This window comes from Typopeltis vanoorti, chromosome 24, assembly GCF_054136105.1.
Source record: "Typopeltis vanoorti isolate ZY-2024b chromosome 24, IOZ_Tvanoo_1.0, whole genome shotgun sequence".
NCBI lineage: Eukaryota > Metazoa > Arthropoda > Arachnida > Uropygi > Thelyphonidae > Typopeltis > Typopeltis vanoorti.
The window spans coordinates 46,274,201-46,301,614 of record NC_143572.1 but is presented as its reverse complement, the minus strand read 5'-3'; the positions used below and the strand labels follow the sequence as shown (position 1 = coordinate 46,301,614).

At 35.8% G+C, this 27,414-nt stretch overlaps 1 protein-coding gene across 5 annotated transcripts in view; it reads left to right on the top strand.

The window, feature by feature from the left end:
- LOC150093154 (uncharacterized) overlaps positions 1 to 27,414 on the top strand; it is a 349,981-nt gene that overhangs the window by 166,853 nt on the left and 155,714 nt on the right. The window lies entirely within an intron of this gene.

Sequence of the window (27,414 nt, the reverse complement as noted above, 5' to 3'; positions counted from 1 at the left end):
TTGTTTGCAGTTAAGAAAGGAGTAAGAGCTAGGTTTTTCTCTCACAGAGCAGTGAGTGAGTGGAATAGTTTGCCTTTAAGGATAGTGAGTGCATATAATGTGAATGAATTTAAGAGATGAAGACAGTTGGTTTGGGTGATTTATAGCCTCCCTCGATGAGTCCTTGATTCCCTGGAAGTCTCGGATAATAGTAGTAATAATTTTATCATTTCCATTATCTGTTTGACAGATGCTTTTTTTTTTTTCTTCATATATTATTATCAGTCCATAAATTATGAATAAAAATTTAGAAATTTGTTTTTTAGTTCACTGATTATTTTTACTTTTTCTCTAATATCTGTAATGAGATGCTTTCAAAATTTTCTGTGCATTGCATCTTATTTTATACAATATATCATGTTCTAAATTAGAAACAAATCTGTTCCATGATTTCTCTGTCATTTTTTAACTTTTCCTAAGATATGGGCTTTTTTTTTAATATTCTATTTCATTTTCTAATCTTTTACTGCATACAAAAATATTTTGGGAAAATTTGGAGAAAAGAGCAAAGCTAATAATAATGGCAAATATCTGTTGGATTTCTACTCAGGACATGGACTGGTTATTACTAACACCATGTTCCAACATAAAAATGTGCACAAATTCACATGGAGAGAAGAGGCTAGGAATAAGAAAAGTCTAATTGACTATGTTATTGTTGATAGTGATGTTTTCTCCCTGGTGCAGAACACCAGAGTGTACAGAGGATTTGAAATTGGAAGTGATCACTATTTAGTCTTGAGCAGGATAAAATTGAATTTCATATTGAAAAGAATAACATGTAAGAAAGTTTTAAAGCAAATAAAAGTTGAGCAGTTCTCAGATGTAAACTGTAGACTAAAATACAGAAATATTATTGAAAAGAAAATGAAAGAGTTTGAGAACAGGAATCAAACCTTGGAGATTCAGTGGCAAACTCTGAAGGAAACATTGATTGATTCTGCCAGAGAGGCATGTGGTGAGGTTGTGTGCAAAGATAAAAAAATCAGAACTCCCTGGTGGACACAGGAAGTTAAAGAGGCAGTGAAGGAAAAGAAGAAAGCATATCAAAAGTTCCTGGCAAATAAGTCAGCTTTTACTCTTACAGAATACAGAGACAAATGTAAGAAAGCTAAACAGTGTGTAAAACTAGCTAAACAAAAGTCATGGTAGGACTTTGGCAAGAATATAGAAAATAAATATCAAGAAGGTGGCAAAATATTCTGGAGGTTGTTGAAGAAGCTTAGGAATGGAGGAAAGAGTGCTGTAAAAGGAATTAGAGATGATAAAGGTGAAATGAAAACAGGAGAAAAAGATATCCTTGAAGTATGGAGTAATTACTTTGAAAAACTGCTAAATGAAACAAGCAGTGATGACAGCACAGTGATAAAAAACACTGACCAGGCATGCAGTCAGGAATACATATCCATACTTGAAGTAGAAAGAGCCATCAAAGGCTTGAAATGTGGAAAGGCAGCAGGAGTAGATGATATTCGACCAGAAATGCTGAAGTATGGTGGTATAAGAGTCTTACAGTGGCTGCACTGCATAGTTCAGAAAGCCTGGACAGAGGGACGAATTCCCGATGATTGGAGTAGAGCTCTCATAGTACCCATATATAAAAAGGGAAATAAAACTGCATGTGAGAATTACAGAGGTATTTCCCTACTGAGTGTTCCTGGCAAGATCTATGCAAGTATACTTGAGAAACGGTTGAGAAGAATTGTGGAAGAAAAGCTTGGTGAAGAACAAGCAGGGATTCAGGCCAAATAGAGGCTGTCAGGATCAGATCTTCACTTTACGACAAATAGTCGAGAAAGCATGGGAATATAACAAAGATCTGTATTTAAGTTTTGTCGATTTGGAAAAGGCATATGACAAGGTGCCAAGAGAGAAGCTATTCAATACGCTGCAGTTATATGGTGTCAATGGGGCTTTATATCAAGCAATACTTAGTCTTTATTTGAGTTCTGAGTCAGCAGTTAGAATTGAAGGAAGTACAGGAAGATGGTTTAATGTTAAATCTGGTGTGAGACAAGGATGTACATTATCCCCTCTGTTATTCATTATCTATATGGATCACATTATGAAGGAATGTGGTATTAAACATGATATCAAAATTGGAGATGTTAATGTCAGCTCTTTGCTTTATGCGGATGATGTTATACTTCTAAATAAATCCGCTACAAGTCTACAAGATTCTCTGACTAAATTGAATAGCTGTTGTAATAGATATGGTATGAAGGTCAGCAATAAAAAGACAAAGACAATGAAAATAGGCAGAATTATTGAAAATGTCAACTGTGTTGTGAATGGAGAACCTGTGGAACAAGTAAAACATTTCAGCTACTTAGGCACAATTTTTACTGAAGATGGTAAACTAAATATAGAAATAGACAACAGAATCAGCAAAGCTGGTATCGTGGGAAGTCAATTGAATAAATTCATATGGAATAAGAAAGAAATTAGTCGGAACACTAAATTAGCTGTATACAAGACTGTGTTCAAACCAGTTTTAACTTATGGATCTGAGAGCTGGGTCAGAAGTAAAACACTTGACCAAAGACTAGAGACTGCAGATATGAGAGTCCTGAGAACGATTAGAGGCGTGATGGCATCAATGGCAATATCATATTAAAAATGAGGATATTAGGAAAGAACTTGACATTGTCAGCATCCAGGAATGCGTTAGCAGAGCTAATCTCAGATGGTATGGTCACTTAAATAGAATGGGAGAGGAAAGATTAGCAAAACAAGTGTTCTCTGTCAGGTTGGCAGGAAAACGACCCAGAGGAAGACCAAGATATAGGTGGATTGATACGGTACAAAGTGCCTTAGACGATAGAAATATAAGATCTGATAATGTTGGAGTCTTGACAAGTAACAGACTGATTCGGAGAAAAATTGTAGATAGGAAGTTAGTAATGATGTAATTTTTTCATGTAGTACTGTCATATCCTGTACACCCCTTGAGGGTACATGGCAGGAATTTGATGATGATGATCTTTTACTGCTAAAACCCTTGTGATGTTTCTTTTTCTTTTCTTTTTTTTTTTTTTTTAATCATTTCTTAATTTCATCATAATTTATTTAAAATTTTTCTTTTTAATAAATTTTAATGCATTTTTTGGACTTTCCTAGACTTTCATTTTCTGCTGTATTTAGTATTGTTTTTATATGATATCATTCCAATTCCCTGCCTCATTCTGTTTTATTTGTATAATAGCTCTCACTATCTGATTACTGTTTCCATCAGCCACTACCTTTGAATATATTTGAAAAATTGAGATGTAAGTAGAAGGTATTACAATAACAATAAATAAACACTTATGTTATTTTATTATTTGCTTTTGTAGAATTTTCAGCACATTTCTTAGCCATTTTCAATACAGTAGGAGAGCTAAACATAAAAACAAACTATGCTTAAATGGAAAGCACATGATAGCATATGTGCTATCAGCTGCAGGAGAATGCCCTCCACCTACATTATTAGAGTTCAAGGAATAAGAGATTTTAATAGTTATATAATTTTTTTTTCACAATTTTTTATGAAATACACGAGTGAGGATTATTCTTTAGGATAACTTCCCAAAATTGAAAAAAGTTTAAAGCAATCATTTTTGTTAAAGTTAGGATTGTGAATGCATGCCATGCAGTTTTCTTTATATAATCTTTCCAGAAGAAAGTAACTTTTATGTAGAACTTTAGTTTTATTCCAACATGGCCTGCTAAACCAGATTTATTTGGACTCTTGAAGTAAAATATATTCTTGGTGTTCTTCAAGACAAATCTGATCAGAACAACCAGTCTTGCCATAATAACACAAAGCCACAAGAATAAGCGATTTTGTAAACTCCAAATAAAAGAGAGGAGGAAATTTATCTTTTAGATAGATGAGGAAGGTATTTGGTTTACCAACTCATACTGAGAAGTACATTACTGCTGCTTCACATCATCATCACCACTCGACTTCTTATCCTCCAACGAGTCCAATGTCTATTATCAGAAACACCATCTGCAAAGGTTATAATGTAAAAACAATCAATAAAATAATAATTATGGCTTTCATTGTAATCCTCCTTGAGAAGAAGTTTCTAGAATTTATGTTTTATGTGTTAAAGGACTAACAAAGAAAATTGCAAGAATTCCATGTTCTTGTGTTATTATGAACAGACTGGCCATTCTGCTCAGACCATCAGGAATATATTTTATTTTGAGAGTCCAATAAATCTGGTTTAGCTAGCTGCACCTTCTCTAATAAACATCAAATTCATTGGAATAAAACAAAATTATTATTATATATTATATATCTCCATGGAGTCAGACGATCAGCATAGGAGATTCATTATTCATACGCTAGCCATCATTCACACAATACCTATCATACCTCTCCTTAAACTCATACACTGATGAAGCACCCTTTCCACTCATTCACATCTTCCAAGCAGAAAATCTAGTCCTAACACTTGCTAACTACACTCTTAACAACTTCCACTGGTGATCCCTTGTTCTCTCCCTTCTTGCCGTGCACTGAAAAATGCCTTCACTGTCAATTCTATAAAATCCCTTTAATAACTTAAATGCTTTTATCATGTCTGATCTTTTTTGCCTATCAGCTAATGTTTGAAGCCTACAGACCATCAATCTATTCTAATAGGGAGCATTCCACAGACCTTTCACAATCTTTGTCACTCGTCTTGGAATCCTCTCTAGAACTCCTTCATCCCCACAGAATCCTGGAGGCTACATATGGACTTATCAGTTTCCTGCAGTTCAATTGCATTAATATAGCACATATTTTCTGATCTCTTCCCAAAGTGCATCACCTTACACTTGGTCACATTAAACTGTTCAGCAGTGTCACTGAGTAGTCATTTCTGTTATTTGCCCATATTGCTAGTCTAAGTCTTCCTGCAGGATATCTGCATCACCATCATTTACCATTGCTCTTCCCAGTTTAGCATTGTCAGCAAACAACTGAATATTTCCTGTCAAATCATTTCCTATAACATCGATATACAAATTAAACAGCACTGGACCAAGCTGAGCCCTGTAGTACACCAATGGTCACTTGCCTTCTCCTGGACTCAACTCTTCCATAAACCACTCTTTGTTATCAGTCAAATCACTAGATTTATATTCATCCCCATTTGCTCCAACTTATGCAATAGAGGTCTATGTGAAATCTTGTCAAATGCTTTTGCAAAGTTCAGCAATGTCACTGAGTAGTCATTTCCATTATTCAGTTCCACTGTCACTTGATTATAAAAAGTAAGCAGGTTACTAAGGCAAAAAAACATGTTTTTCCTTCCCCTCCTTTCGATCTCCTCATGTCTGAGGACTCGTGACCCTCCTGATGATGCTTCTCCATTTCTTCCTCCCCTGTGCTTCTCTTATCACTTGTTCTAGTTTAAGCCCGATGATTCTTGATATTTGGTCAGTCCATCTGTTGGGGGGGGGTTCCCTTTTTTTTCTTTTTTCCACATGGTTTACCTTGGATGATTATTTTTTCCAGGTAGTTGGCTTTCCTTCTGTATTTGTGTCCAAAATATTGCGCAATTCTTTTGTCGATTATGTTTATCAGTCTTGTGTGGATATTCAGTTCTTCTAGTTCACAATCTTCTCCAGCACCAGAGCTCAAATGCCTCAATTCTTTTTCTATCATCTTTTGTCATTGTCCAAAACTCAGCATTATAGAGAAAAGTCGAAAAGACTTAAGGTTTCTACAAGCTTAATTATGGTCTTTTTGGAGATGTGCTTGTCTTTCCAGATCTTAGTTAAATCGGTCATCGCTTTCTTAGCTATTGCCATTCTTCTTCTTATCTCTTTTTTACATCCATCTTTTTTTTGTTATTATTGCTCCAAGGTAGTTGAAATTGTCAACAATTTCAATTCCTTCCACGTCTATCTCTTCTGCGTTGTTTAAAATCATTATTTTGATTTTATCTTTATTTATTCATAAACCATGGCTTAAGCTTTCCCATTCTAATTGATTTAGGATGGATTTTAATTCCTGTTTGTTTGTGGCTATTATCACTATGTCTTCTGCATTTCATAGGTTAGTGATTGTTTGACCGTCTATTTTAATGTCTCCTTTCCACTTCTCTAGAGATCTTTTCATATAGTTTTGCTGTAAAGGTTGAATAGTAATGATGAGAGTATGCATCCTTGTCTTGATCCTTTTTCAGTTTGGAATGCAAAGGTCATTGAGTTTTTCATTTCTTACTGTTGCTTGATTTCCTTGATGTAAGTTCTTTATGAGGGTTACTAGATGATTTGATATTCCCAATTCTTGCATGATATCTCATAAAATATCCCATCTCATACAGTTAAAGGCCTTGGAGTAATCTATAAAGCGTAGATAAAGCATATATAGGTTTAAATTGAATTCTCTTGCTTTTTCAATTATTTGTGATGTTAGATATATGATCTCTAGTTTCTCGACCTTTTCTGAATCCTGCTTGTTCTTCTGAGATTTGATGGTCTATGAAACTTTCTAATCTTTCCTTGATAACGTGTAGTAAAATCTTACTATTATGTGAGATAAGGGCTATGGTGCAGTAGTTTTCACATTTGTTGTAATTGCCTTTTTTGTAATTGGGATAATGGTGGTACTAGTCCAATCATTTGGCCATCTTCTAGATTTAGTTGCATAACTCATGTATCCAGTTGACTGCAAAGTTTTTCAGCATTTCTGCCGATATTGAATCAGGACCTGGAGCTTTGTTATTCCTTAGTTTTTTGATTGCTTGTTCTATTTTACTTCCAAGGATCTCCGTTTCCATGTTTTCTATGGCTCCTTCATATTCTTGTTGAATAGCTGGGCTAAGTGCAATACTTTTTCCATCTTTTGGCTATGTCATTAGTGTCATTTAAGATTTTGCCATTTTCCTCTGCAATTTTAACTTTTGGTTTGAATTTTTTGGTTATATCCTTAACCTTCTTGAATAAATCTGTCATTTCATTAGAGTTGGAGTGTCTTTCTATTTCTTTACAGATGTTTTGGATATAGCTGGTTTTATCTTTTTGACAAGATTTCTTAGTAGCTTTGTTCAGGTAATTTGGGTTTTGTCAGTCTGTTGTTTTAATTTGTTTCCTTTTTTCAATTAGTTCTAGGGTTTCTTTTGTAATCCATGGACTATCATTCTTTTTTTTTTTATTGGGATGTTTTTGGCCACAGATTTTACAGTGGTTTGTTTTAGGTATGTCTAGTATGATTCAGTGCTTTGTTCCTGAGGTGTTTTTGAGCTTTGCTTCAATGTTCATTGTAAATTTGTTGTCCATTTGTGAAAAGTCACATCTTTTGTTGCTCTTATTCTTGTTTGCTTTAGAAATTAATAATTGGTGGTCTGATCCACAGTCTGCACCTGGCAGTGTTTTGGTGTTATTGATTAGTGTCCTCCATCTTCTGTTGATTAAAATGTAGTCAATATGATTCTTGCATCGATTCCCAAGTGCTACTACCCACATGTATAATTTCCTCTTGTGCTGTTTGTACATAGTGTTAGTCATTGCTAATTTCCTTTCAATGCAGACCCCAATAGTTTTTCTCCTCGTTCATTTCTAATTCCCAGTCCACATTTTCCAATGATTTCATTTAAGTGATCATCATGTGCGTTGAAAGGTGAATCCCACCTTAGCATTGAAGTCTCCTAGAATTATTTGAATATCATTTCTTGGTATTGCATCCATAGTTTTTTTTAGGTCTTCGTAGAATTTCTCACTTATGTCATCTTCAGTGTTTGATGTGGGTGCATAAACCTGTATCAGCGTTGTTGGGATTGGGTTGGTGTTAAATCTTACTGCTATGATTCTGTTGTTGACTTGGTTGTATCCTTTTATTGTTCTACTTATGTTTTTATTAACATTGATGGCAACTCCCTTTTCGGTGTTATGGTCTGGCCTGGAGAAAAACACCTTGTTTCCCTTGTATGTTGTAAAATGGCCACGTTCTTTCCACTAGGTTCCAACCATAAGATTAGTATCTTATTATCCTTGTTTTCCCTTAAAGAGGATCATATTCATTCATTTCCACCCATTCCTGAATTCTGTCTTTCACCAATTTCTTCAATACTGCCTGAGATGCTGATTGGCTTATAATTTGCTACTTTTATCTTGATGAAGCCTCCTTTATACAGTGGGACTAGTTTGCCTTCTTTCCATTCCATGTACTGAGGCTTAAATTGAACAGCTTGGTCAGAGGAGCTGATAATTCCTTTGCACATTCTCATAATACACAGGCCAGTATGTCATCTAATCCCATGCCTGTGTTTGTATTGAAGATCTGAAATATTTTAAGCACCTCCATTTCTTCAACCTCTGTTCTCCTATCAGTCAATGTCACATCTGACATTGCAGTGTCACCACTTACATGATATGCTTCTGCAGAATGGGCACTCAGTAATTCAATTATTTCGTTTGGTTCTTTACCTCACCACCATCAGCACTTTTTAAAAGTCATCCTTCCATAGTCATTCCTCCTTTTACTTGCTACATAGTAAAAGAACCCTAGGGTTTCTTTTGGCTTCATCAGTTAGCTTTCTCTTATAAATAGCTTTGACCTTCCTTACCATACTGGTCACCCTTTGCCTGCACCTTATATTGCTCATATAATCCCTCCATAACCTTTTCTTTGTGTGCAACTCCTGCTTAATGAAGCTATTCGTTCATCTAACTTATACCTGATTTATCCTTCTAACTCTGGGTTTTATACATTCAGATAGTACTTTCTTCAAACACCCTTTGATTTCTACAAAAAAGATATTTTCTTTTGGAAAGATTATATAAAGAAAGATCAAATTCACATTTGCAATCCTAACCTTAACAAAAATTATTGCTTTAAACGTTTTCAATTTTGGGAAGTTATCCTAAAGAATACTCCTCACTCATGTATTTCATAAAAAAAATTGTGAAAAAAAATTTTTAATTTTTATTTATTCCTTGAACTCTAATAATGTTAGTGGAATTGTTCTCCTTCAGTTGATAGCACATATACTGTTGCATATCAATTTAAGCATCGTTCATTTTTTTATGTTTATCTCTTTCTAGTGTATTGAAAATGGCCATTAAATGTAGCTGAAAATTCTATACAAATAAATAATAAAATGCTATAAGTGACATCCATGTTTATTTATTGTTATTCTAATAATCATTTCCCTTCTATTGGTTACATTATTACTAGTATGTGACACCTCCAAGGAGTCCAAGGACTTATCACAGGAGGGCACTGTACCCTATTATATAGTGCTCAATCCACTCAATTCTTCAACTACACATAATGCCACCTACTGCCCACCATCAACAATAGTATTTTTTGTCTCTTGATTTTGTGTGTTCTCATGGCTGATTTGTCTGTATGCGGGATAAAAAAACTCGTTTCTGGGAGGAAAAATCCCGATACCTCCTTATGAGATCAGCTAACTTGCATTCAATTGAAAAAAAAAAAACACATATAAATTCCTCTCATTGTGATAAGAATCAAGCTCAGATCTTTTCCAGTCGAAGGGCACAATGTCCCATTATTCTTCCAACTGCGCTACAGAGGTGCTACACATTACAGCAACTATCTAAGATTTTCCATGGTCTGATTAACTAAGTTTTTATGACTTCCAGCTGCAGAAGGTTGTTGAAAAATATAGTACATTAGTAAAACAGGTGGGCTGTTTTTGTTCCCTACTTTTATTAATATATTTTTATTTATTTACATGCTAGTCACACTGCTCTCTTTCTTTACCAAACAATCACTTTCTCTGCTTGTTTGTTATATATTTACTCCATGTGCAATTAGTGACTGAAGTAATTATTTTTCTTGTATCAAAAGAATTAGCAGTTTTTACTCTATTTATCATAACTGGCTCTATTTTAAGTGGAGAGAAAATTATTAATTAATAGGGTAATGAAAAGAAAATGGATAGGTAAAATAAAGATATTAACCTTTCTTGGACTTTAATTCTGTGCAGAATATGAAACATAGGAGTTGCAAAAGTTAGATTAGCTGTAAAATGGTTAACAAAGAGATGCCTGTGATGTATAAGAAGAGTTACCCATTCACTGTGGTTGGAATTCTGTCTTGGAAGCATGGAACATTTATAAGGATCCTTCAGCCTGTGGTGAGAGACTTAGTTTTGTATGGTGCTACCACTATATGAAACTAAAAGAACATACTCGAGTCACAAGCACAATGCAGTTACCAATCATAATCCTGAGAATAACAGAAGAATTAAGGAAAAAAAATTATATTGATGAAGAAAAGTTAAAAATGGGAGAATTGAGGAGAGGAAAAATTATAAAATGCCTTGTAAAAGTGAATAGGTAAAGAAAAATGAAATGCACAGAAACTGAAGTAGATGACTTTCAAATGCTTGTTTTAATACTAAGAAAGTGAGAATTTCACTCTTTTCTTGGTGAATTTCCACTTTCTTAGTAATTCTCTTTCCTCAGAGACTGAGCAGGATTCCAGAATGAGATGCAAAATAAGATATATATATATATATTTTAATTGTCTCTGTCTACTAAATGATATGAGGTCTGTGGATAGTTACTGTCAAATTCACACTTTGGCAGTTTTGGTAGTCATGTATGGATTTTTGATATGTTTATACAGATATTTTTCAAGTTGAGTAATGAGATTGCAATACATGTGTCATCAGTTCATGTCATTTCTGTTTTTTTGATGTTCATTCAGTGAATTTTTGCTCAATGAATGTGCTCCTGTGCAAAATTTTAGCTGCTAGTAACTGCAAGTGTTCAAAATAAGTATCAGCAGTGAATTTCTCTTGTGCTATATCTGCTATTAGTTGCTTGTATACTGCAGACAAAAGCAAGGGACTGCCGTGTCTTCAGCCAGAGCTGGTTGGCAAATTGATTTCCCACTGTGGTAAATTAAGGGGTATTTTAATTACCTCAGTTAAGGTTTACTTGGGCACTAGTGCATTCAGGAGTTGTATGAAGGAAAAATTAGTTACCTGAAGTGATAGTGATGTGTTAGAAGTTGGATGGTACACCCACTATGATACTACAACAACAGAAATTCACACTTTGGCAGTTTTCCTCCCAGATTTCTGCAGGTTTGCAGCTAAAATTTTGCATGATAGCATTGTTTGGCATGCTAGATAATTAAGAAAATTTGAGGTAGAATTTACAGTGATGTGGATGAGTCTCAGCAGACCTATTTTCCTCAGTGTTGGACGTTCGTGTGAGAAGAGGGGCAGAACTGTCAACTGACCACCACCTTGTTGTGTGCACTTTACGGCTTCAGAAACCAGATGCTACCATCAACGCTGGTAGGCCTAAGCAGCTATACCGCGTGAAATGGGAGACATTGGAAAATGAAGCTGTGGGGAAGAATTTTTTAGATGACATTTCCTCTAGGTTCAAAGAGATTCCCAAGCATACTGCAGATGTTGAGGAGGAGTGGAAGCTGTTCAGAACAGCTGTCACTGCCTCTGCACTCTCATGCTGTGGCAGAAAGCGGCTTGGCATGACAACGGGCAGTGAGAAAAGGACACCTTGGTGGAACCAAGAAGTCCAAAAAAACTGTCCAGGCAAAAAAGGAGTCCTATCTAACATGGCTTAGAGTCAGGTCACTTGAGATGTGTTTGCGGTATACTGAGGCACGAAAAGCTGCTGCTGAGCAGAAGGCTTGGGAATCCTTTGGAGAAAGATTAGACTCATCCTATGCAAATGCAAACAAAGTATTCTGGCAGACCATCTGCCACCTTTGAGGGAGAAATCGTGCACAGCAAGGGCAATTAAGGCCTCTGATGGTGCACTTTTAACAACCGAGAAGGATATCCTCCACAGATGGAGGGAATACTTTGAGAGCCTTCTTAACCCGGGTGGCCCAGCAGTTGACATCCAAGAGGTGCAGATCAGGGCAATGACTAGTCTCACAGCAGAAGAGGTCCATTTAGCAATAAAATTGCTAAAATCAGGCAAGGCTGCTGGCAATGATGAAATTCGTCCCGAAATGCTAAAAACCTTAAATCGAGACGGTGTTCTCTGGCTGACTCGAGTGTGTCAGGCTGCTTGGATATCTGGGCGAGCACCAAAGCAATGGTGCTCGCCCAGACAGGCATAATAATACCAGTCTTCAAGAAGGGAGACCCGAAGGATTGCAGTAACTATCGTGGCATCTCTCTGCTCAGCCTGCCTGGGAAAGTGTATGTTAAGTGCTTGGAAAGACGGTGCAGGAGCATAGTTGAGTCAAAGTTCCAGGAAGAACAATGTGGCTTTCGTCCTAGTAGAAGCATAACTGACCAAATCTTCACTTTAAGGCAAGTCTTTGAGAAATCTTGGGAATATGTCAAGAATGTCTACACATGTTTTGTGGACTTGGAGAAGGCATATGACCAGGTTCCTCGAGATAAGCTTTGGCAAGTAGTACAGGAGTATGGAGTGGATGGACAACTATTAGCTGCCATCAAGTCCCTGTATGAATGCCCAGAGTTTTGTGTCAAGGTAAACAGCACAAAGTCTGAACCTTTCACAGTCTCCGTTGGCCTCCGCTAACGGTGTGTTCTGTCACCCCTCCTTTTCATAATATTTATGGACTGGATTGATAGGCACAGCCGAGGCAGTGAGTGTGTCAGAATTGGAAGATGTAGCATTGGACGTCTGCTTTTTGCAGATGACCTAGTTCTGCTTAGCTCTTCCACAGATGACCTCCAGCGGACCCCAGATAGTTTTGTAGCTGTTTGTGCAGACGCCAGAATGAAGATCAGTGTGGCCAAAACTGAAACATTTGTGGTCTCAAGACAACCATCCCAGTGCACTCTACATGTAAGTGGAGTCCCAATAAGGCAGGTGGAGAAGTTTAAATACGTTGGGTCCATATTCACGAATGATGGAAAATGGGATGTAGAGCTAGATACTCGAATTGGCTTAGCAAGCTCAATATTGTAGGAGCGTGGCCGTTTTCGGTAATATTGAAGTGGGAGTTAAGCCAGAAGGCAAAGCTGGCTTCTTCAATACATTCTATGTCCCCATCCTCACCTATGGTCATGAGAGTTGGGTAATGACTGAAAGAATGCGGACATGAATCCAAGCGGCTGAAATGAGGTTCCTTCGAGGGGTTGCGGGGCTGACAAGACTCGACGGAGTCAGAAGCTCTGCAATTCGGGAAACCCTCAATACTCAACCGCTGCTTCTCCGTGTTGAGAGATCACAGTTACGTTGGTATGGGCACCTGGTCAGAATGTCACAAGAGAGCCTCCCTCAGCAGAGGCCCTCTTTGCCAAGCCAGAGGGTGGAAGGCCAAGGACTCGCTGGATAGATTATATCCGAAACCTTGGGCAGATACATTTGGGAATCCCACCAGATCACCTGAGCTTGGTAGCAGAGGATCGTGACCATTGGAAGTTCCTCTTGCAGCTGTTGCCCCCCAATAACCCAATTAGGAAAGGTGGGCCTTGAAGATGTATGTATGTATGTTGGAAGAGAAGTCTTATAGAAGACTAAATTTATCTCATATTTCAATTAATTTTGATTGGTAAATGAATTGATAATGTTATGTGATCTCTAATTTTCTCATGTGAGGATTTGTTTGTTTTGTATTTGATTACACATTGATGACCAACTTATTAGGTACACAGGGTATTCTTAATTTATTAGGTACTGTTAGAATATTTATTTTAGCCTTAATGGCTTTGGTTTCTTATACTCCATGAGATGCCAATTTTCACAGTGATTGTTAGCCCATATAGATTCCATAGTTGCCCCATATTTGACTGCAGTGGATGCATGTTATGAACAACTTATTCCATTTCATCTCAAGAAACTCAGTTTCACTGAGGAGCATAGATCACTATCAAGTTACCTCATACACGTTGAACATTACCAACTGTTCTGTTCCATTATGTTGGAGGTTTAATGGATTTTTTACAACACTCAAAAAGAATTAAAATAGAATTTAATACTTCCTATATTTCGTCCTAGTCACTAGGACATCTACGGGGATTACAAAGACAATTAATGTAACATGCACACAAAAACTTACAATACTAAGCCCAACCACGTGGGTGACAATAAAGTCCTATCTAGGTGGAGCGCCCTCTATGTGCCGACCATGTTTTGGACACCACCCACAGAGTATCATGGAAGAAAACCACCATGCTCCACCACAGCAAATTCAAGAAAGAGAGACTTTTCTTAGAAGCAGCAGCAGCTCTCAGAAACCAACCAAATCTTAACAAATACGGTTGCATTAAGCTTCCGAAGATTTGGGAAACAGTCATCACCAGAGGTCCCACCTTACATTCCAGGCCACATACTACTGCCCTTAGAGGGCGCTCCACCTAGATAGGACTTTAGTGTCACCCACGTGGTTGGGCTTAGTATTGTAAGTTTTTGTGTGCATGTTACATTAATTGTCTTTGTAATCCCCGTAGATGTCCTAGTGACTAGGACGAAATATAGGAAGTATTAAATTCTATTTTAATTCTTTTTGAGTGTTGTAAAAAATCCATTAAACCTCCAACATAATGTCCTCACAGCACTTAAGCCTCTACACAAGTGTTCTGTTCCATGTTGTGCTGTGGCATATTATCTTGAGTGGTTGTTACCAGATGAATTAAGGTATGAGCTTAAAGTGACGCATGCAGTTTGGTAACCATGCATGTAGGTTTTGGCATTCACATTTTGTTGCTAGTATCAGAAAACATGTGTCACAATGTTCCCTGTGATCCTCATATTGCTGTTGTTGAGCATACACTATCTTGAACTCAGATTCATTGGATTAGGCTTTTTCTATTCCTTAAGTCCATTCATTAAGCACAGTGTTCCTGTGTCCACTCTTCCCATAGTTGCTTGTTTTTAGCTGACAGATGTGATCATTTGCTGCTTTATTCTGTCCACGAGAAGGTCCAGTGCATTGTGCATCCCATACAATACAATATTTCATAACGGAATGCATTGTTCAGCCTCTTAATCAACAATCACTTTCAGGCCACTGGTCTGCCAGAAATTTACAATGATAATAGTGAAAATTATGTTTTCTGGTTGTATGAGATTATACTGCATATGGCTGGTTGAATAAAAATTTTATTTTATTACAGTCTAGATTTTCTACAAATTAGGAATATATTATATAAATTCACATGAAATATTAAATAAAAAACAGTTTGAAACATTTTCAAAATGCATGAAGACAATTGTGAAACAAGTTTAATGTGTTAGAAATTTTGCCATTAACAGCAATAAATTTGTTGGGGGGGGGGACAATTTTTATGTGTGTGTTCACAGGGCCTGCAAAATATAATTATTTATTTTGTAATAAGCCATCTAGTAGAGAGCAGTCATTTTTAATGGACAGAGGTGTGATAGAAGTAAATAAAAGAATGGATTTTTCATTAGTCGAGTAGCACAAAGATCTTAAGCTATTTAACATTGTTAAATCTGATTAATATGTTTAAAATTCCTGACATGTAATTACTTAATATAATGCAATAATAATGTCGTCAGTGTTTTCTTTGCTTTGTCAAAAGAAATTTACACTGATTATATAACTAATTAATTTAATTTTTTTCGAGGACATTTATTATTGAACTGAAAAAGTACAGCAAGCAAAATTACTAGGTTCATCCTTTACCAGCTGTCTGTTTTTTGACATGCCAGTCTCAACAGTTGGTAAAATGCCAGAAATGCATAAAACATTGTTTGAAAGCATTGGCTTATTGCCAAAATTGAAAAGTAATGTCCCCCCCTATGAAAGTATGCTAATTTGTCTGTAAGCATTTTGTGGAATTTAAGACAAGTAATAAAGAATAGTTGGATCATCTATTGTATAATCATGAGCTATCTGTTGGCAGCTTTTTTCTGATTAAGAAACTAATAAATGCATTTGGGGAATATTATTTTCAGAGTGATAATGTTTTATCATTATTTTTCATTGTAAATAAATTGTGAGAGCTACATCAGCATGCCTATATATATATAATGTAAAACATTTACAGAAGATGTCTTTTGTTGCCATAGAAGATTGTTAATAATAATAATTGAAAATAAATAATTAGTCATAGATGCTGGAGCTGTGTGGTGTAGTGTCCTGCAGCAGGTTGATGGAGGTGTTGTGTAATAATAATAAAATTTTATGGCTGTTTATTTCTGCTATGAAAATGACATACAGTAGTTTCCCTTTATTTGTGGGGGATACGTTCCAAGATGCTCCATGGACCTGAAACTGCAGATAATACTGAAATATATATACTATGTTTTTTCTTACATATACATACCTATGATAAAGTTTTATAAATTAGGCACAGTGAGAGATTAACTACAATAACTAATAATAATATAGAACAATTATAACTATATCAAGAGTCTCTGTTCAGTTAGTATAGACAGAAGGACCTGGGTTCGATTTCCATTCAAGACATGAGGAATGGTCTCTTTCAACTAAAGGTGAGTTAGCTGGTCTCATAGTTTTTCACTCAGAAACTTGGGGTTTTTTTTTGTCTTCCATAACAGGAAAACTAGCACCAGGAACGCACACTTCTACAGTCATACAAATTGTCCCCCCCCCAACACAAGACTGTGACAAGCTGGTCGGTGTTTCCCACAGTTGCATAATCATAGTGGACCCTGCACTGAGCAGGATAAAAGTGCCATAAAAAGGAAAAAGAATTATTATAATATATAGTAATAAGATTTATGTGAATGGAATCTTAGGAACCTCAGCATACGATTTTCTTTCTTTCTTTCTTATGAAGTCAAGAACTTGTACCTTTTCACTTAAAGGAAGCGTTTTGTGGCTGACATATTTGAATTACCAGCATCACTCTTCTGCTGCTTTGGGCCATTATTAAGTAAAATAAGGGTTACTTGAACACAGGCACTGCGATACCATGATGGCTACTAAATAATTAATGGGTGGGTAGCGTATACAGTACAGCATGGATATGCTAGACAAAGGGATGATTCACATTCTGGACAGGATGGTGCAAGATTTCATCACACTACTCTAAAACTTAATTTTAAACCTAATTTTAAAAACTTTTATCCACAAAATCGTTTATGGATAAAATTAACTCAATACATAACAAGATAAAATTCACTCTGGAAGTGGAAAACAACAGCCAACTGCATTTTTTAGACACATCTTGATAAAGAAACAATCAAATAGTGTTAAATTATCTATTTACAGAAAGCCCACAGATACTGGAAGATATCTTCATCATACTTCAAACCATCACAAGCCGCACAAACTGAGCATTATCCACATATTGAAATATAGAGCCAGAAAGTTTATATCAGAAGAGGAGGATATACAGACTGAATTCTCACTAATAGCCAACACATTATCACAAAATGGATATCCTCCAAACATCATCAAAAAATATCTATACGGTGACAACCCCAGACAAGAAGAATCATGCTCCCAGCACATTTCTACTGTAGTGAAGTTTGTCCGATGTAGGCAAGACCACAGGAGCAAGGAATGTAATATACTCCTGGATAATTGTAGAATGGCCTTATCTTTTGGGGATCCCGAATTACTAAGAGCCTACAACATCAGAGTGGTCTTCAAATCAACCACCAGCATCAGACAAGTTTTGGGATCCCCAAAAGATAAGATGCCATTCTACAATTATCCAGGAGTATATTACATTCCTTGCTCCTGTGGTCTTGCCTACATCAGACAAACTTCATGGAGTTTAGAAATCAGACAAAAAGAACATGTTGGTGATGTAAACCACAATAGAAGTATCTCTTCTGGCTTAGCATATCATTTCTGTACGTCTAACCACACGATAGAGTGGCAAAACAGCTCCATGCCATATCTGGATGACGACTACAGACATCATTTATTCAAGGAAGCCACAATAGTGTTAATAACCTGCAGAAACCACAACAGAAATCAGGGTGCAATCCTAAACAGTTTGTGGAAAAACCTGATCCTCTCTCTAAATCAATCTAAACTACAGCTAGCCAGTAATCACATTAGACGTTTACAACAAACACACATGCGTGATAATGAATAAGAACAATAAGTCCTCTCTGTCACGCGAACGTATAACCTTAGCTACTAGTTAGTTTACAACGTTTTTTATGTTCCTTTCAATTTGCATTTGCTAGTTTTTATGTCTTTCCGTAAACGCCATGAAAAAGCCAGACAGTTTGCTGGTGAAACTGGTAGGCTATAATGTAAGTTTGTTTGTAAATGGTCAGTATTAAACAAGTTTGTATTTTAGTTATAAAATGACAAATATGTTTAGTTTAAAAAAACTAATTTAAAATTTATGAATTGTTTCTTTCTGGAAATTTCCATTTAATATTTTTGGACTGGGGTTGCTGGGGATAAATGAAATTGCGGATGGTGAACCCACAGATAAGGGGGAACTACTGTAATGTCATTTATGTTGATTGGTCTCAGATCCCTTAGGCATGAAGTTTAAAGAGCAGTTAAACAGCTTAACAATAATAAGGCCCTAGTTGCAGATGGAATCTCAGCAAAGTTAATTAAGGTCACAGGGGATAAGAGTATTTTATAGATTGATTACAAGGATATGGGAAACTGGAAGAAGTTGGTTTTCATACCACTACATCAGAAGGGAGATATGAAGGATTGCAAGAACTATAGGACTATTAGTTTAATCTCTAATGCAAGCAAGATTTTATTAAAGATCATTTTAAATAGAATTGAGGCCAAAGTTGTTGCAGAGATAGCTGAGGAACAAGCAGATTTTAGGAAGGCAAGAGTAGCAGCGAATCAGATCCTTTCCTTAGATCATAGAAGAGTATACAGAATTTATACTTTCTATGGTAATGTGTTTCATAGACTACTATAAAGCCTTTGACTGTGTTCAGCATGTGAAACTGTGGGAAATAACAGAACAAGAAGCTATGTTAAGAACAGGTGTTGGATTAACTGATTGGCTTCAGGTTGGAAACAGAGTTAGGCAAGGATGCCTACTTTCTCCTCACTTGTTTATTATCTGTGCTGACGACATCATGCATGTAGCATTGGACAAACTTAAGGCATGAATTAGGGTAGGTGGTAGATTGATCAGTTTTGAGATATGTAATGATACAGTACTCTTTTGTAATGACAACAAGAACTATGACAAATCCATGACACAGTTAATGAGATCGATAAGAAGAAAGGACTTCAGCTCAATCCTAGCAAAAGAAAGACTATAGTTCTCAAAGGAAATACAGGGAAGTTCCTGAGAAATAAATGTTCGATACCTGGGATCCGTTATTAATGTGAAGAATTGCTGTTCAGAAGAAGATTAGAAATGGCTAAAACAACAGTCAGAGACTTGTCTAAAATCTGATTCTTTAACGATACTTGTGACATAATGATTAGAAATATATACACGTTTACACAAGAATATTGTTTAATTTTGGCAAATTAAACATTATTCTTGTGTAAACGTGTATATATTTCTAATTGTCTAAAATCTGGAAGAATGGATCTATCTCCATGGGAACAAAGTTGAGGATTTTGGATGCAGCTGTTTTTCCAAAAGTGGTGCAACTTATGGAGGTGAGACTTGGGAACCTAAAGAAGTCTGATAGGAAAAGGATAGCTGCTTTTGAGATGTGGTGTTACAGAAGCTGTTGAGGATATCATATACAGAAAGGCAGACAAATGCTAGAAAGGATCGGTAGAACTTTAATGCTCCTTAAGGATATTGACAGAAGAAAGTTGAATTACTTTGGACACGTTGAAAGGATAGGAGGAGGACTTCTGAATAGAATAATAGAAGGGGAAAGTTCCTGGAAAAAGAGGAAGGGATAGACTATCAATGAGATGGATGGATGATGTTTGGAGCAACTGATCTTCAGGAGTTGAAGCCTCCAGAAAAGCATACAACAGAACCACCTGGCAAGCACTGGTGTCGCACATCACTCAGCATTTGAGGGACCATACAGCATCTGATGATGATGTCCAATAAATAGATGGACGGAGATCTCAGATTTCAATGCAAGCTGGTGATTGTCTCACACCAGGTGACAAAAATAGATTCCACCAAAAAACTGGTGATTTTCTTAGTATTTCTTTTGGTACTTATGTATTTCTGCATTATGTTATAAGTTAAACATGCCATGCTAGTACCATGAGCAGATGGATCAAGAGTTACTTAAATGAGATAGAGTAATCTGTATGTTACATATGGCTTTTTAGACTGCTGGCCTTCACTAAACAAGGTAGTGATCCTTGTCATTAAAACATTTGGGATAGACTGCCATTTTAGAGAAATGATTAATTTATAAATGTTTTAACTTCTATATTAAGCTCATCCTCAGAGCATATATGTAATTTTTATATATAAGTGACAAATTATTATGATGGAAGGAATGGTGAAAATCTGTGTGAAAGGGTGGCAGTGTTATGTAACTGTTTTTAATGAGACCAGTGTGCATTACCAAGGAAATGATTATGAGTTAAAAACAATTGTGTGTCCACCCAGTTCAGACTTTCCAAGCAAGTGCAAACATGTTAGCATGAGCATAGCATTAGATAAGAATAGACATCTGCAAGTTGTCCAACTGGGTCCCACAGACTACAGAAGTGAGTATACAAAAAAGCATGCAGGTAACTTATGTCTGAACACGAATGCCTGGAGTATCAGAATTGGTGCCACATTGTGGGTATTAGTGAGACTTGGCTATCAGAAGCGGATATATATACTTACTGATATTGAGTGTAAAGGACACAGTATTTTTAAAGGATAGACAGAATAGGAGAGAAGGAGGTGTGCTGCTGATGTTACTAGATGATTTGAGTCCATTCAGCATAGAAAACTGCAATGCTAGTAAGAATTTTCCATGTGGCAGTGAGTCTGATGCCATCTGTATGAGCAGAGTCTATTAAGAACAAATACAGAGTGGAATGTTGTTACAGACTTAGTGGATCAGTTGTTAATGGTGACAAATGTATTATCAAATAAATATGATGGATATGAAACAAGTAATCATCATGAGTGACATTAATTATCTAAATATTGATTGGTAGTCATGAAATCTAATGAGAAGAATAAAACTAAATTTATTGAGCTGTTGCAAGGTGAGACAACTTCCTTAAGCAGCATGTAACAGAAGAAACTCTAGATCAAAGAGTGTTAAATCTGATTATAGTGTCAGAAGGGGTTTTAGTTAAAGATGTGGCTGTTCTGCTTCCAGTAGTTGGTGATAGTGATCATGTTGTACTGACTTGAAAGTGGCTGAGTATATGGATATTCCATTCAGATAAGCACATACTGAAGTAACTACAAAGCAGGAAATTATTTAGCAATCATTTGCTAAATGGGAAAGATACTGCTAGAGCATGGGAAACATTTAAAAAATATTTAAATGATGTAATATCAGAATCTGTCATTAGAGTTCAAAGAATAATAGGATAGGAGTGAAAGGGATGTGTCATCTTATTAAGCAAGAGATTCATAAGAAAAAGATGTTGTGGAAGGAACACTACACATAATGATGTCAGTTATGAAAATTATAAGGTGCAGGCTGGAAGTGCTACAACTGTTGTACAGAAAGTAAGTCTAAGTATGAAAAGAAACTGGTAATGCAAGCTAAGAAAACCCAAAAGAATTTCATCATTATGCCGTAAGTAAAAGAAAGAATGAGCATGGAAAGAGTATAACTCTGCTGAATGTGGATGATATAAATGTGACAGATGCAGAAGAGATTGTTCAGCTAACGAGTGTCCATTTTGCTAAAAGCTACCAACCTGGTATATCCAATATTGAGCTCACTGCTACCTTTTCACTGTATGAAGAAACTCAGGTATATAAGGAGGAAGTACTAGAACCGTTGCACAAACTGAATAAGAATTCAGCAGTATGTACTGATGGGATATCAGCATGAACACTAAAAGAGTGTTCAGCTGAACTGGTTGCTCCTTTTACCCGGCTATATAATATGAGTCTCAGAACAGGGAAGATTCCACAGTAGTGGAAAAAATGTTTGATAATTGCATTGCATAAGGGTGGTGCAAATAAATTAGTATCTCTGCAGTGGTGGTACAGATTTTGGAAAAGTTAGTTGGGAGCTGAAATACAAAAAAGGTTGATAGAGCATCTATACTTTGCAATGAACAGCATGGGTTTACTAAGGGAAGTTCATGTTTGAGCATCTTGCTCACGTTTTACAATAATGTTATCATTGAGTTAGACAAGGCGAATTGATATACCACGATACTTTCAGACTTTGCTAAGACTTTTGACAGGATACAGCATGGAAGACAATTGCATAATTTAGAGAATATGGGATTGGATTATAAAATAGTATGGATAAGAGGATGGCTGACCGACAGATATCAAAAAGTGGTATATGGGGGGATGTCGGCAAGATTTAAAATGATCAGTTGTGTACCACAAAGATCAGTTCTTGGTCCATTGTTATTCAATCTTTACATTAATGACAGTGTCAAGGATTTGACATGTGACATGCAGCTATTTGCTGCTGATGATGATGCAAAGGTAGATAAGATAATCAGGAATGCAACTGATATATATAGCACTTGCAGAATGATAGGAATATACTGGAATTGTGGACATGTGAAGATGACTGTCAGTTCAATGTCAGTAAATGTAAAATCATTCACTTTGGTGTAATTGAGAGTATTAAAAATGATCAGGATTGTGGAATATAGATTATGATTCAGAATTTGTGGAGTGACTGCAGACATCTAGAAACAGGAGTAAAAGGGATGATATGATTGAGACTTGTAAACTTCTGAAAGGATCATACAGGATACTAGTAGATGGAATTGTTCATTTTATGGAAGGTGGGGAGAGCACAAGAGGCCATTCATGGAAGTTGAGAATTAATGCAGTGAAGAAGGAAGTGAGAGCTAGATTTTTCTCTCATAGTGTTGTGTATGTATTTGGAATGGATTTTTTTCGATAGCAGGAGTGCAGGTAGTATGAATGAATTCAAAAGAAGGTATGATAACTGGTGCAGGTTGTATGTAGCATTCTTCAATGAGTCTGACTCCATGAGGGTCTCTCAATAATAAGCTAACAGAAGCTAGTCTTAATCATTGCAACATGCCTGACATCTGATGTTATAAAATGACATCAGAATTCACATCTGATGTGATTTTGTATTATGTATCATAAGAAATCATCAGTTTAAGCAAAGAACAACATTGATGAAATCTGAAACAGTAGCAAGCGTGTGTTGCATTAGAATTCCACTATACATTCAGCTGCATGTTAGTTAGGATAAAGCCCTACTGGGTTAAAAAAAAAATAATAATACAACTGCAGATAACCATAAATGTGAAAACCATAGAGGGATTTCACTTTTAAGTGTTCCAGGAAAATTGAATCCCTGTATTTTAGAAGAGAGCCTTAGGAACCAAATAGGGGATACACTGGATGAAATGCAGTATGGCTTTAGAAGCACACACAGGATCTTATATTCAGTCTTAGACAAATATCAGAGAAAACATTGGAATATGGAAAAGAACTACATTCATTTTTTTATAGATTTCGAAAAGGCCTTTGACCCGAGTTCCCAGACACTTAATATGGCAAACATTAAAGAAAAACAAGATATTATTATTATTATCCAGGCCTCCATGGAGTCAAAAGACTCATCATGGGAGGTCCTTCCTAAGAAACACAGTCTATCAAGACTCATCGAGGGGAGCCCCCCCCCAAGAAACACAAAGTCTATCATACCACTCATTGACCGTTCTCGCTCTCACCACTCCATCAGGCAATGCATTCCATGGTTCAACCACCCTCCATGCAAAGAAACCACTCCTCACCCTCTTGCTCACAGTTTCCTTTCGTAACTTCCAGGGATGGCCTCTTGTCATCACAATGAGTTAACTTAATTAGTTAACTGTATAAGATAACTTAAATAGCAGCCATACAAAGCCTCTACAAAAGCAATAGAAATTATCTAAGAACCTGTAATAATAGATCAAAAGAATTTGAAACAAATGTAGGAGTGAAGCAAGACTGTATCCTCAGCCCTCTTCTTTTCATTATAGTAATGGATGAAATTTTAAAGGCATGCCAAACAAAAACAAAAAGTATTTAAAGGAGTGATACAGGAAACTGAAAGTAACCAGGATTTCACACAAGGCTTTTGCAGATGATGTAGTGATTCTAGCAAATACTACAGCTAAAGATTTGCAGTACAACATCAACTGTGGTATGAAGAAACAAACAAAAGGAATATGACCATAAATATAAATAAAACTAAAAGAATGATCATATCTAGAAACCAATCAAAACACATAATAAAAATAGAGAACCATCAACTGAACAAGTTCACTCCTTTAAATACTTGGGATCATATATATAGAAGATGGTAGACTCGACACAGAAATTAGCAACACGATAACTGGGGGAACAAAGCTGTTCTGTGCAATGAAAGGCCTACTCCTAGATAAGAAAGAAGTTACCCAGAATATCAAAATGGCAGTGTACTAACATTAATATACAGTTGCAAGTCTTGGTGTTTAACAACAGGAAACACAAATAAACTACAAACAATTGAAATGAAATATCTTAGGAAAGTGGCACAAAAAACAAGACTAGACCAAATAAGAAATCAAACTGTAAGAGACAGCCTTCAAGTTGTACCTTTGAACACCAAAAATAGCAAAAATTGTATATGAAAGCCAGAAAATAGGAAAAAGAACATTGTTTTATTGTGTAGCTTGGCAAAAGGAAATTAAAGAAAAATTGGAAAAGAAGGGAATTAATTGGAAAGAAGTAAAAGACCAAGCCTTGGACAGGATGGCATGGAAATCTCTTTGGCAAAATCTCGACGCTTAAAATCACAAGAGATCATAGACGAAGAAGAAGAATACAGCTGCAAGTAACAATTTTCAAAATTTTTTTTTGGGATAGAAAGGCAGTCATGACAGTTAAGATTCGGTTGATATGCTACAATCACAGAGCACTTCAGTTGCAATAGGGAGTGGAAGTTTGTCCTTAGGTGAGAGGATCAGGGTTGCTAATATTGAAGTGTTGTTTGATTGTGGTGTAAAAGTTATATTTATTTAGTATTTTAGCTATCTTTTTAGATGTGCCTTGTGCCAAAGCACAAAGCAAAATGGTCTTGTGTGTTTGTGGAAGGTGAGATAAAGGGCATGTAATATTTTATCTATTTTGTAGGAGCTGTAGCCATTGGAAAAAAACAATTGGATCTCGATGTTGACCATAACTTTGTTGAGATTATGTGGTTTTACATTTATGGTCTCAGTTGGGATCAGAACTTTGCTCTTTCACTAGCTTAACTGCCTTTAAAAAAAAGTTAGAATAAATGAGTTAATAAAAGCTGATAAGGGTAATACAACTGTCATTATAAATGTAGCAAAAAAAAAAAAAAATCTAGATCATGACCTCACTATACCACCCACTCTATTTATGGTTCCCTAAACTTCATAAATCCAATACTTCAGTACACATTATATTTGTAACTATAGACAATTTGGCTTGCAAACTTGACCATCAGTTATCTAAGTTACTTGCTCAACTCATAGATTTTTCTACTTTTAGAAAAAAACAAGTATATAGGTTACTTTACTTGGCAAGCAAAAAAATCAAATAAATAGATGGTGTTGCAACGGATTCTCCCTCCTCTGGCCAATTTTTTTCATGTAACATTTTGAGAACAAAGCATTTTGCACAGCTTCTTTCAAACTTTTAATCTGGCTGCAATATGTATATGTTGTATTTGCAATTTGGTCCTATGGGCACAATACTTTAGATTCCTTTGTAACTCATCTAAACAGTCATGACTTTAAAATGCACTTCACTTTAGAAAAGGAATCAAATAATAATTTGCTGTTTCTTTACACACCAGTCACCTTATTTTTCAGATGGTTTACTACCTTTATCTGTTATAAAAAAACAAATACGCACACACTATGGAAGATATCTGCATATGCAATCATATCATCCAGCCTAACGATATGGAATCCTCAAAGTATTAACTCATAGAGCCAGGGCTGTTTTGTTCTAGTGTTGCAGCCTTTGTCACAGAACTCATCTACCTGCATCACACTTTATTGAGCATTGTCTACATCTCCTATGAAATAGATAAATGCTACATGACCCTACCTCTTCCTACCCAAGCAGAACAGTTATTGTAATATATAATTTCGACAGTAACCTTTGTCTCTAGAAATGATACACTTGAAAAAAACAAATCGAATTGACTTGAACTACTCTTTGTAATGATTCCATATATCAGTTGCATTTTAGATTTAAATGATTTAAACTCCCTGATATAGCACCCTAGAAACATGCTTATTGAATAAGTATGAAATTTATGATTAAATGCAATTCAGAAATCTTGGTGATAGTCCTGTGTAGATGGTCAGTTTTATTGTGTAGCTTGGAAGTCTGGACTTTTGGAATTAAATTCTCGCGTATTTAGACTTAGATGATGATTTACACTCATAATAAATTTTAATGGAATGTCTACAGCACAGAGAGAAACAATTAAACAGGTTTAATTATTCTGATATTTGGTCTTTGTCATCACAGATACATCTTCAGGAATACAATATTAAAATTGTAATAATACAACAAAAATACACACAAAACAATAGTAGACCATGCCTTGTGTGGATACCTTGTACAGAATCAGATGGAATAGAACTATTATGCTTCATCACAGCAAATACAGCTTGTAAATACTTTAGAATCAGCAGCAGATTTTTTTTAAAAAAATGAGGAGAAATGAGAATTTAAAAAAAAAAATAGGTGTGCTATCCAATAGCTAAAGCTAGTCAGCAGCACCCATAGGAGGTGCCTTTCATAAGACTTTTGGCTTAAAATAGTCTGATTTCTTCCACTTATTGTTCTATGTGTGTGTGTGTGTGTGTGTGTTATTACAGTTTTAATACTGAATTCCTGAAGATCTGCCTATGACAGAGTTGAAATACTGAAACAATTAAACCTGCTGTTTAATTATTTCTTTGTGCTGCATTTGTTCCATTAAATTTTATTATAAGACATTAAATTCTATTTGCATTGATTATACTTATTGTTGAGATTTGGCTGAAACAGGTGAAGGCTGAATTTATTGTTATGGACTGTGGAAATGGTCTATTGAAATAGATTCTGAAGTGAACAGAAGTTGATATCCATGAGGTCATCATTGTTATTCAAGTTAGGAAGTACTGTAGATCTGGGAAACAGACCATACATTTGCTCAGCTATGCAAAGATTGTATTTTTTTTTTTTTTCCCTCATATGGGAAGCATTTAAGTTATCTACCTTTTTTATTTTTCATCTCTTATTCATCACATTCGGTCCACTCTGATTCAAATTCTTGGCAACAGTTCTTAAGAATAGACCTCACCTTCAATCCCCAGATGATTGGACTCTTGAGCCCTTTATGAGGAAATAATTTTCCTGTTAGAAATTTTAAATTTTCTAAATCAGTATTAATCACAAGGATAGAACAAAT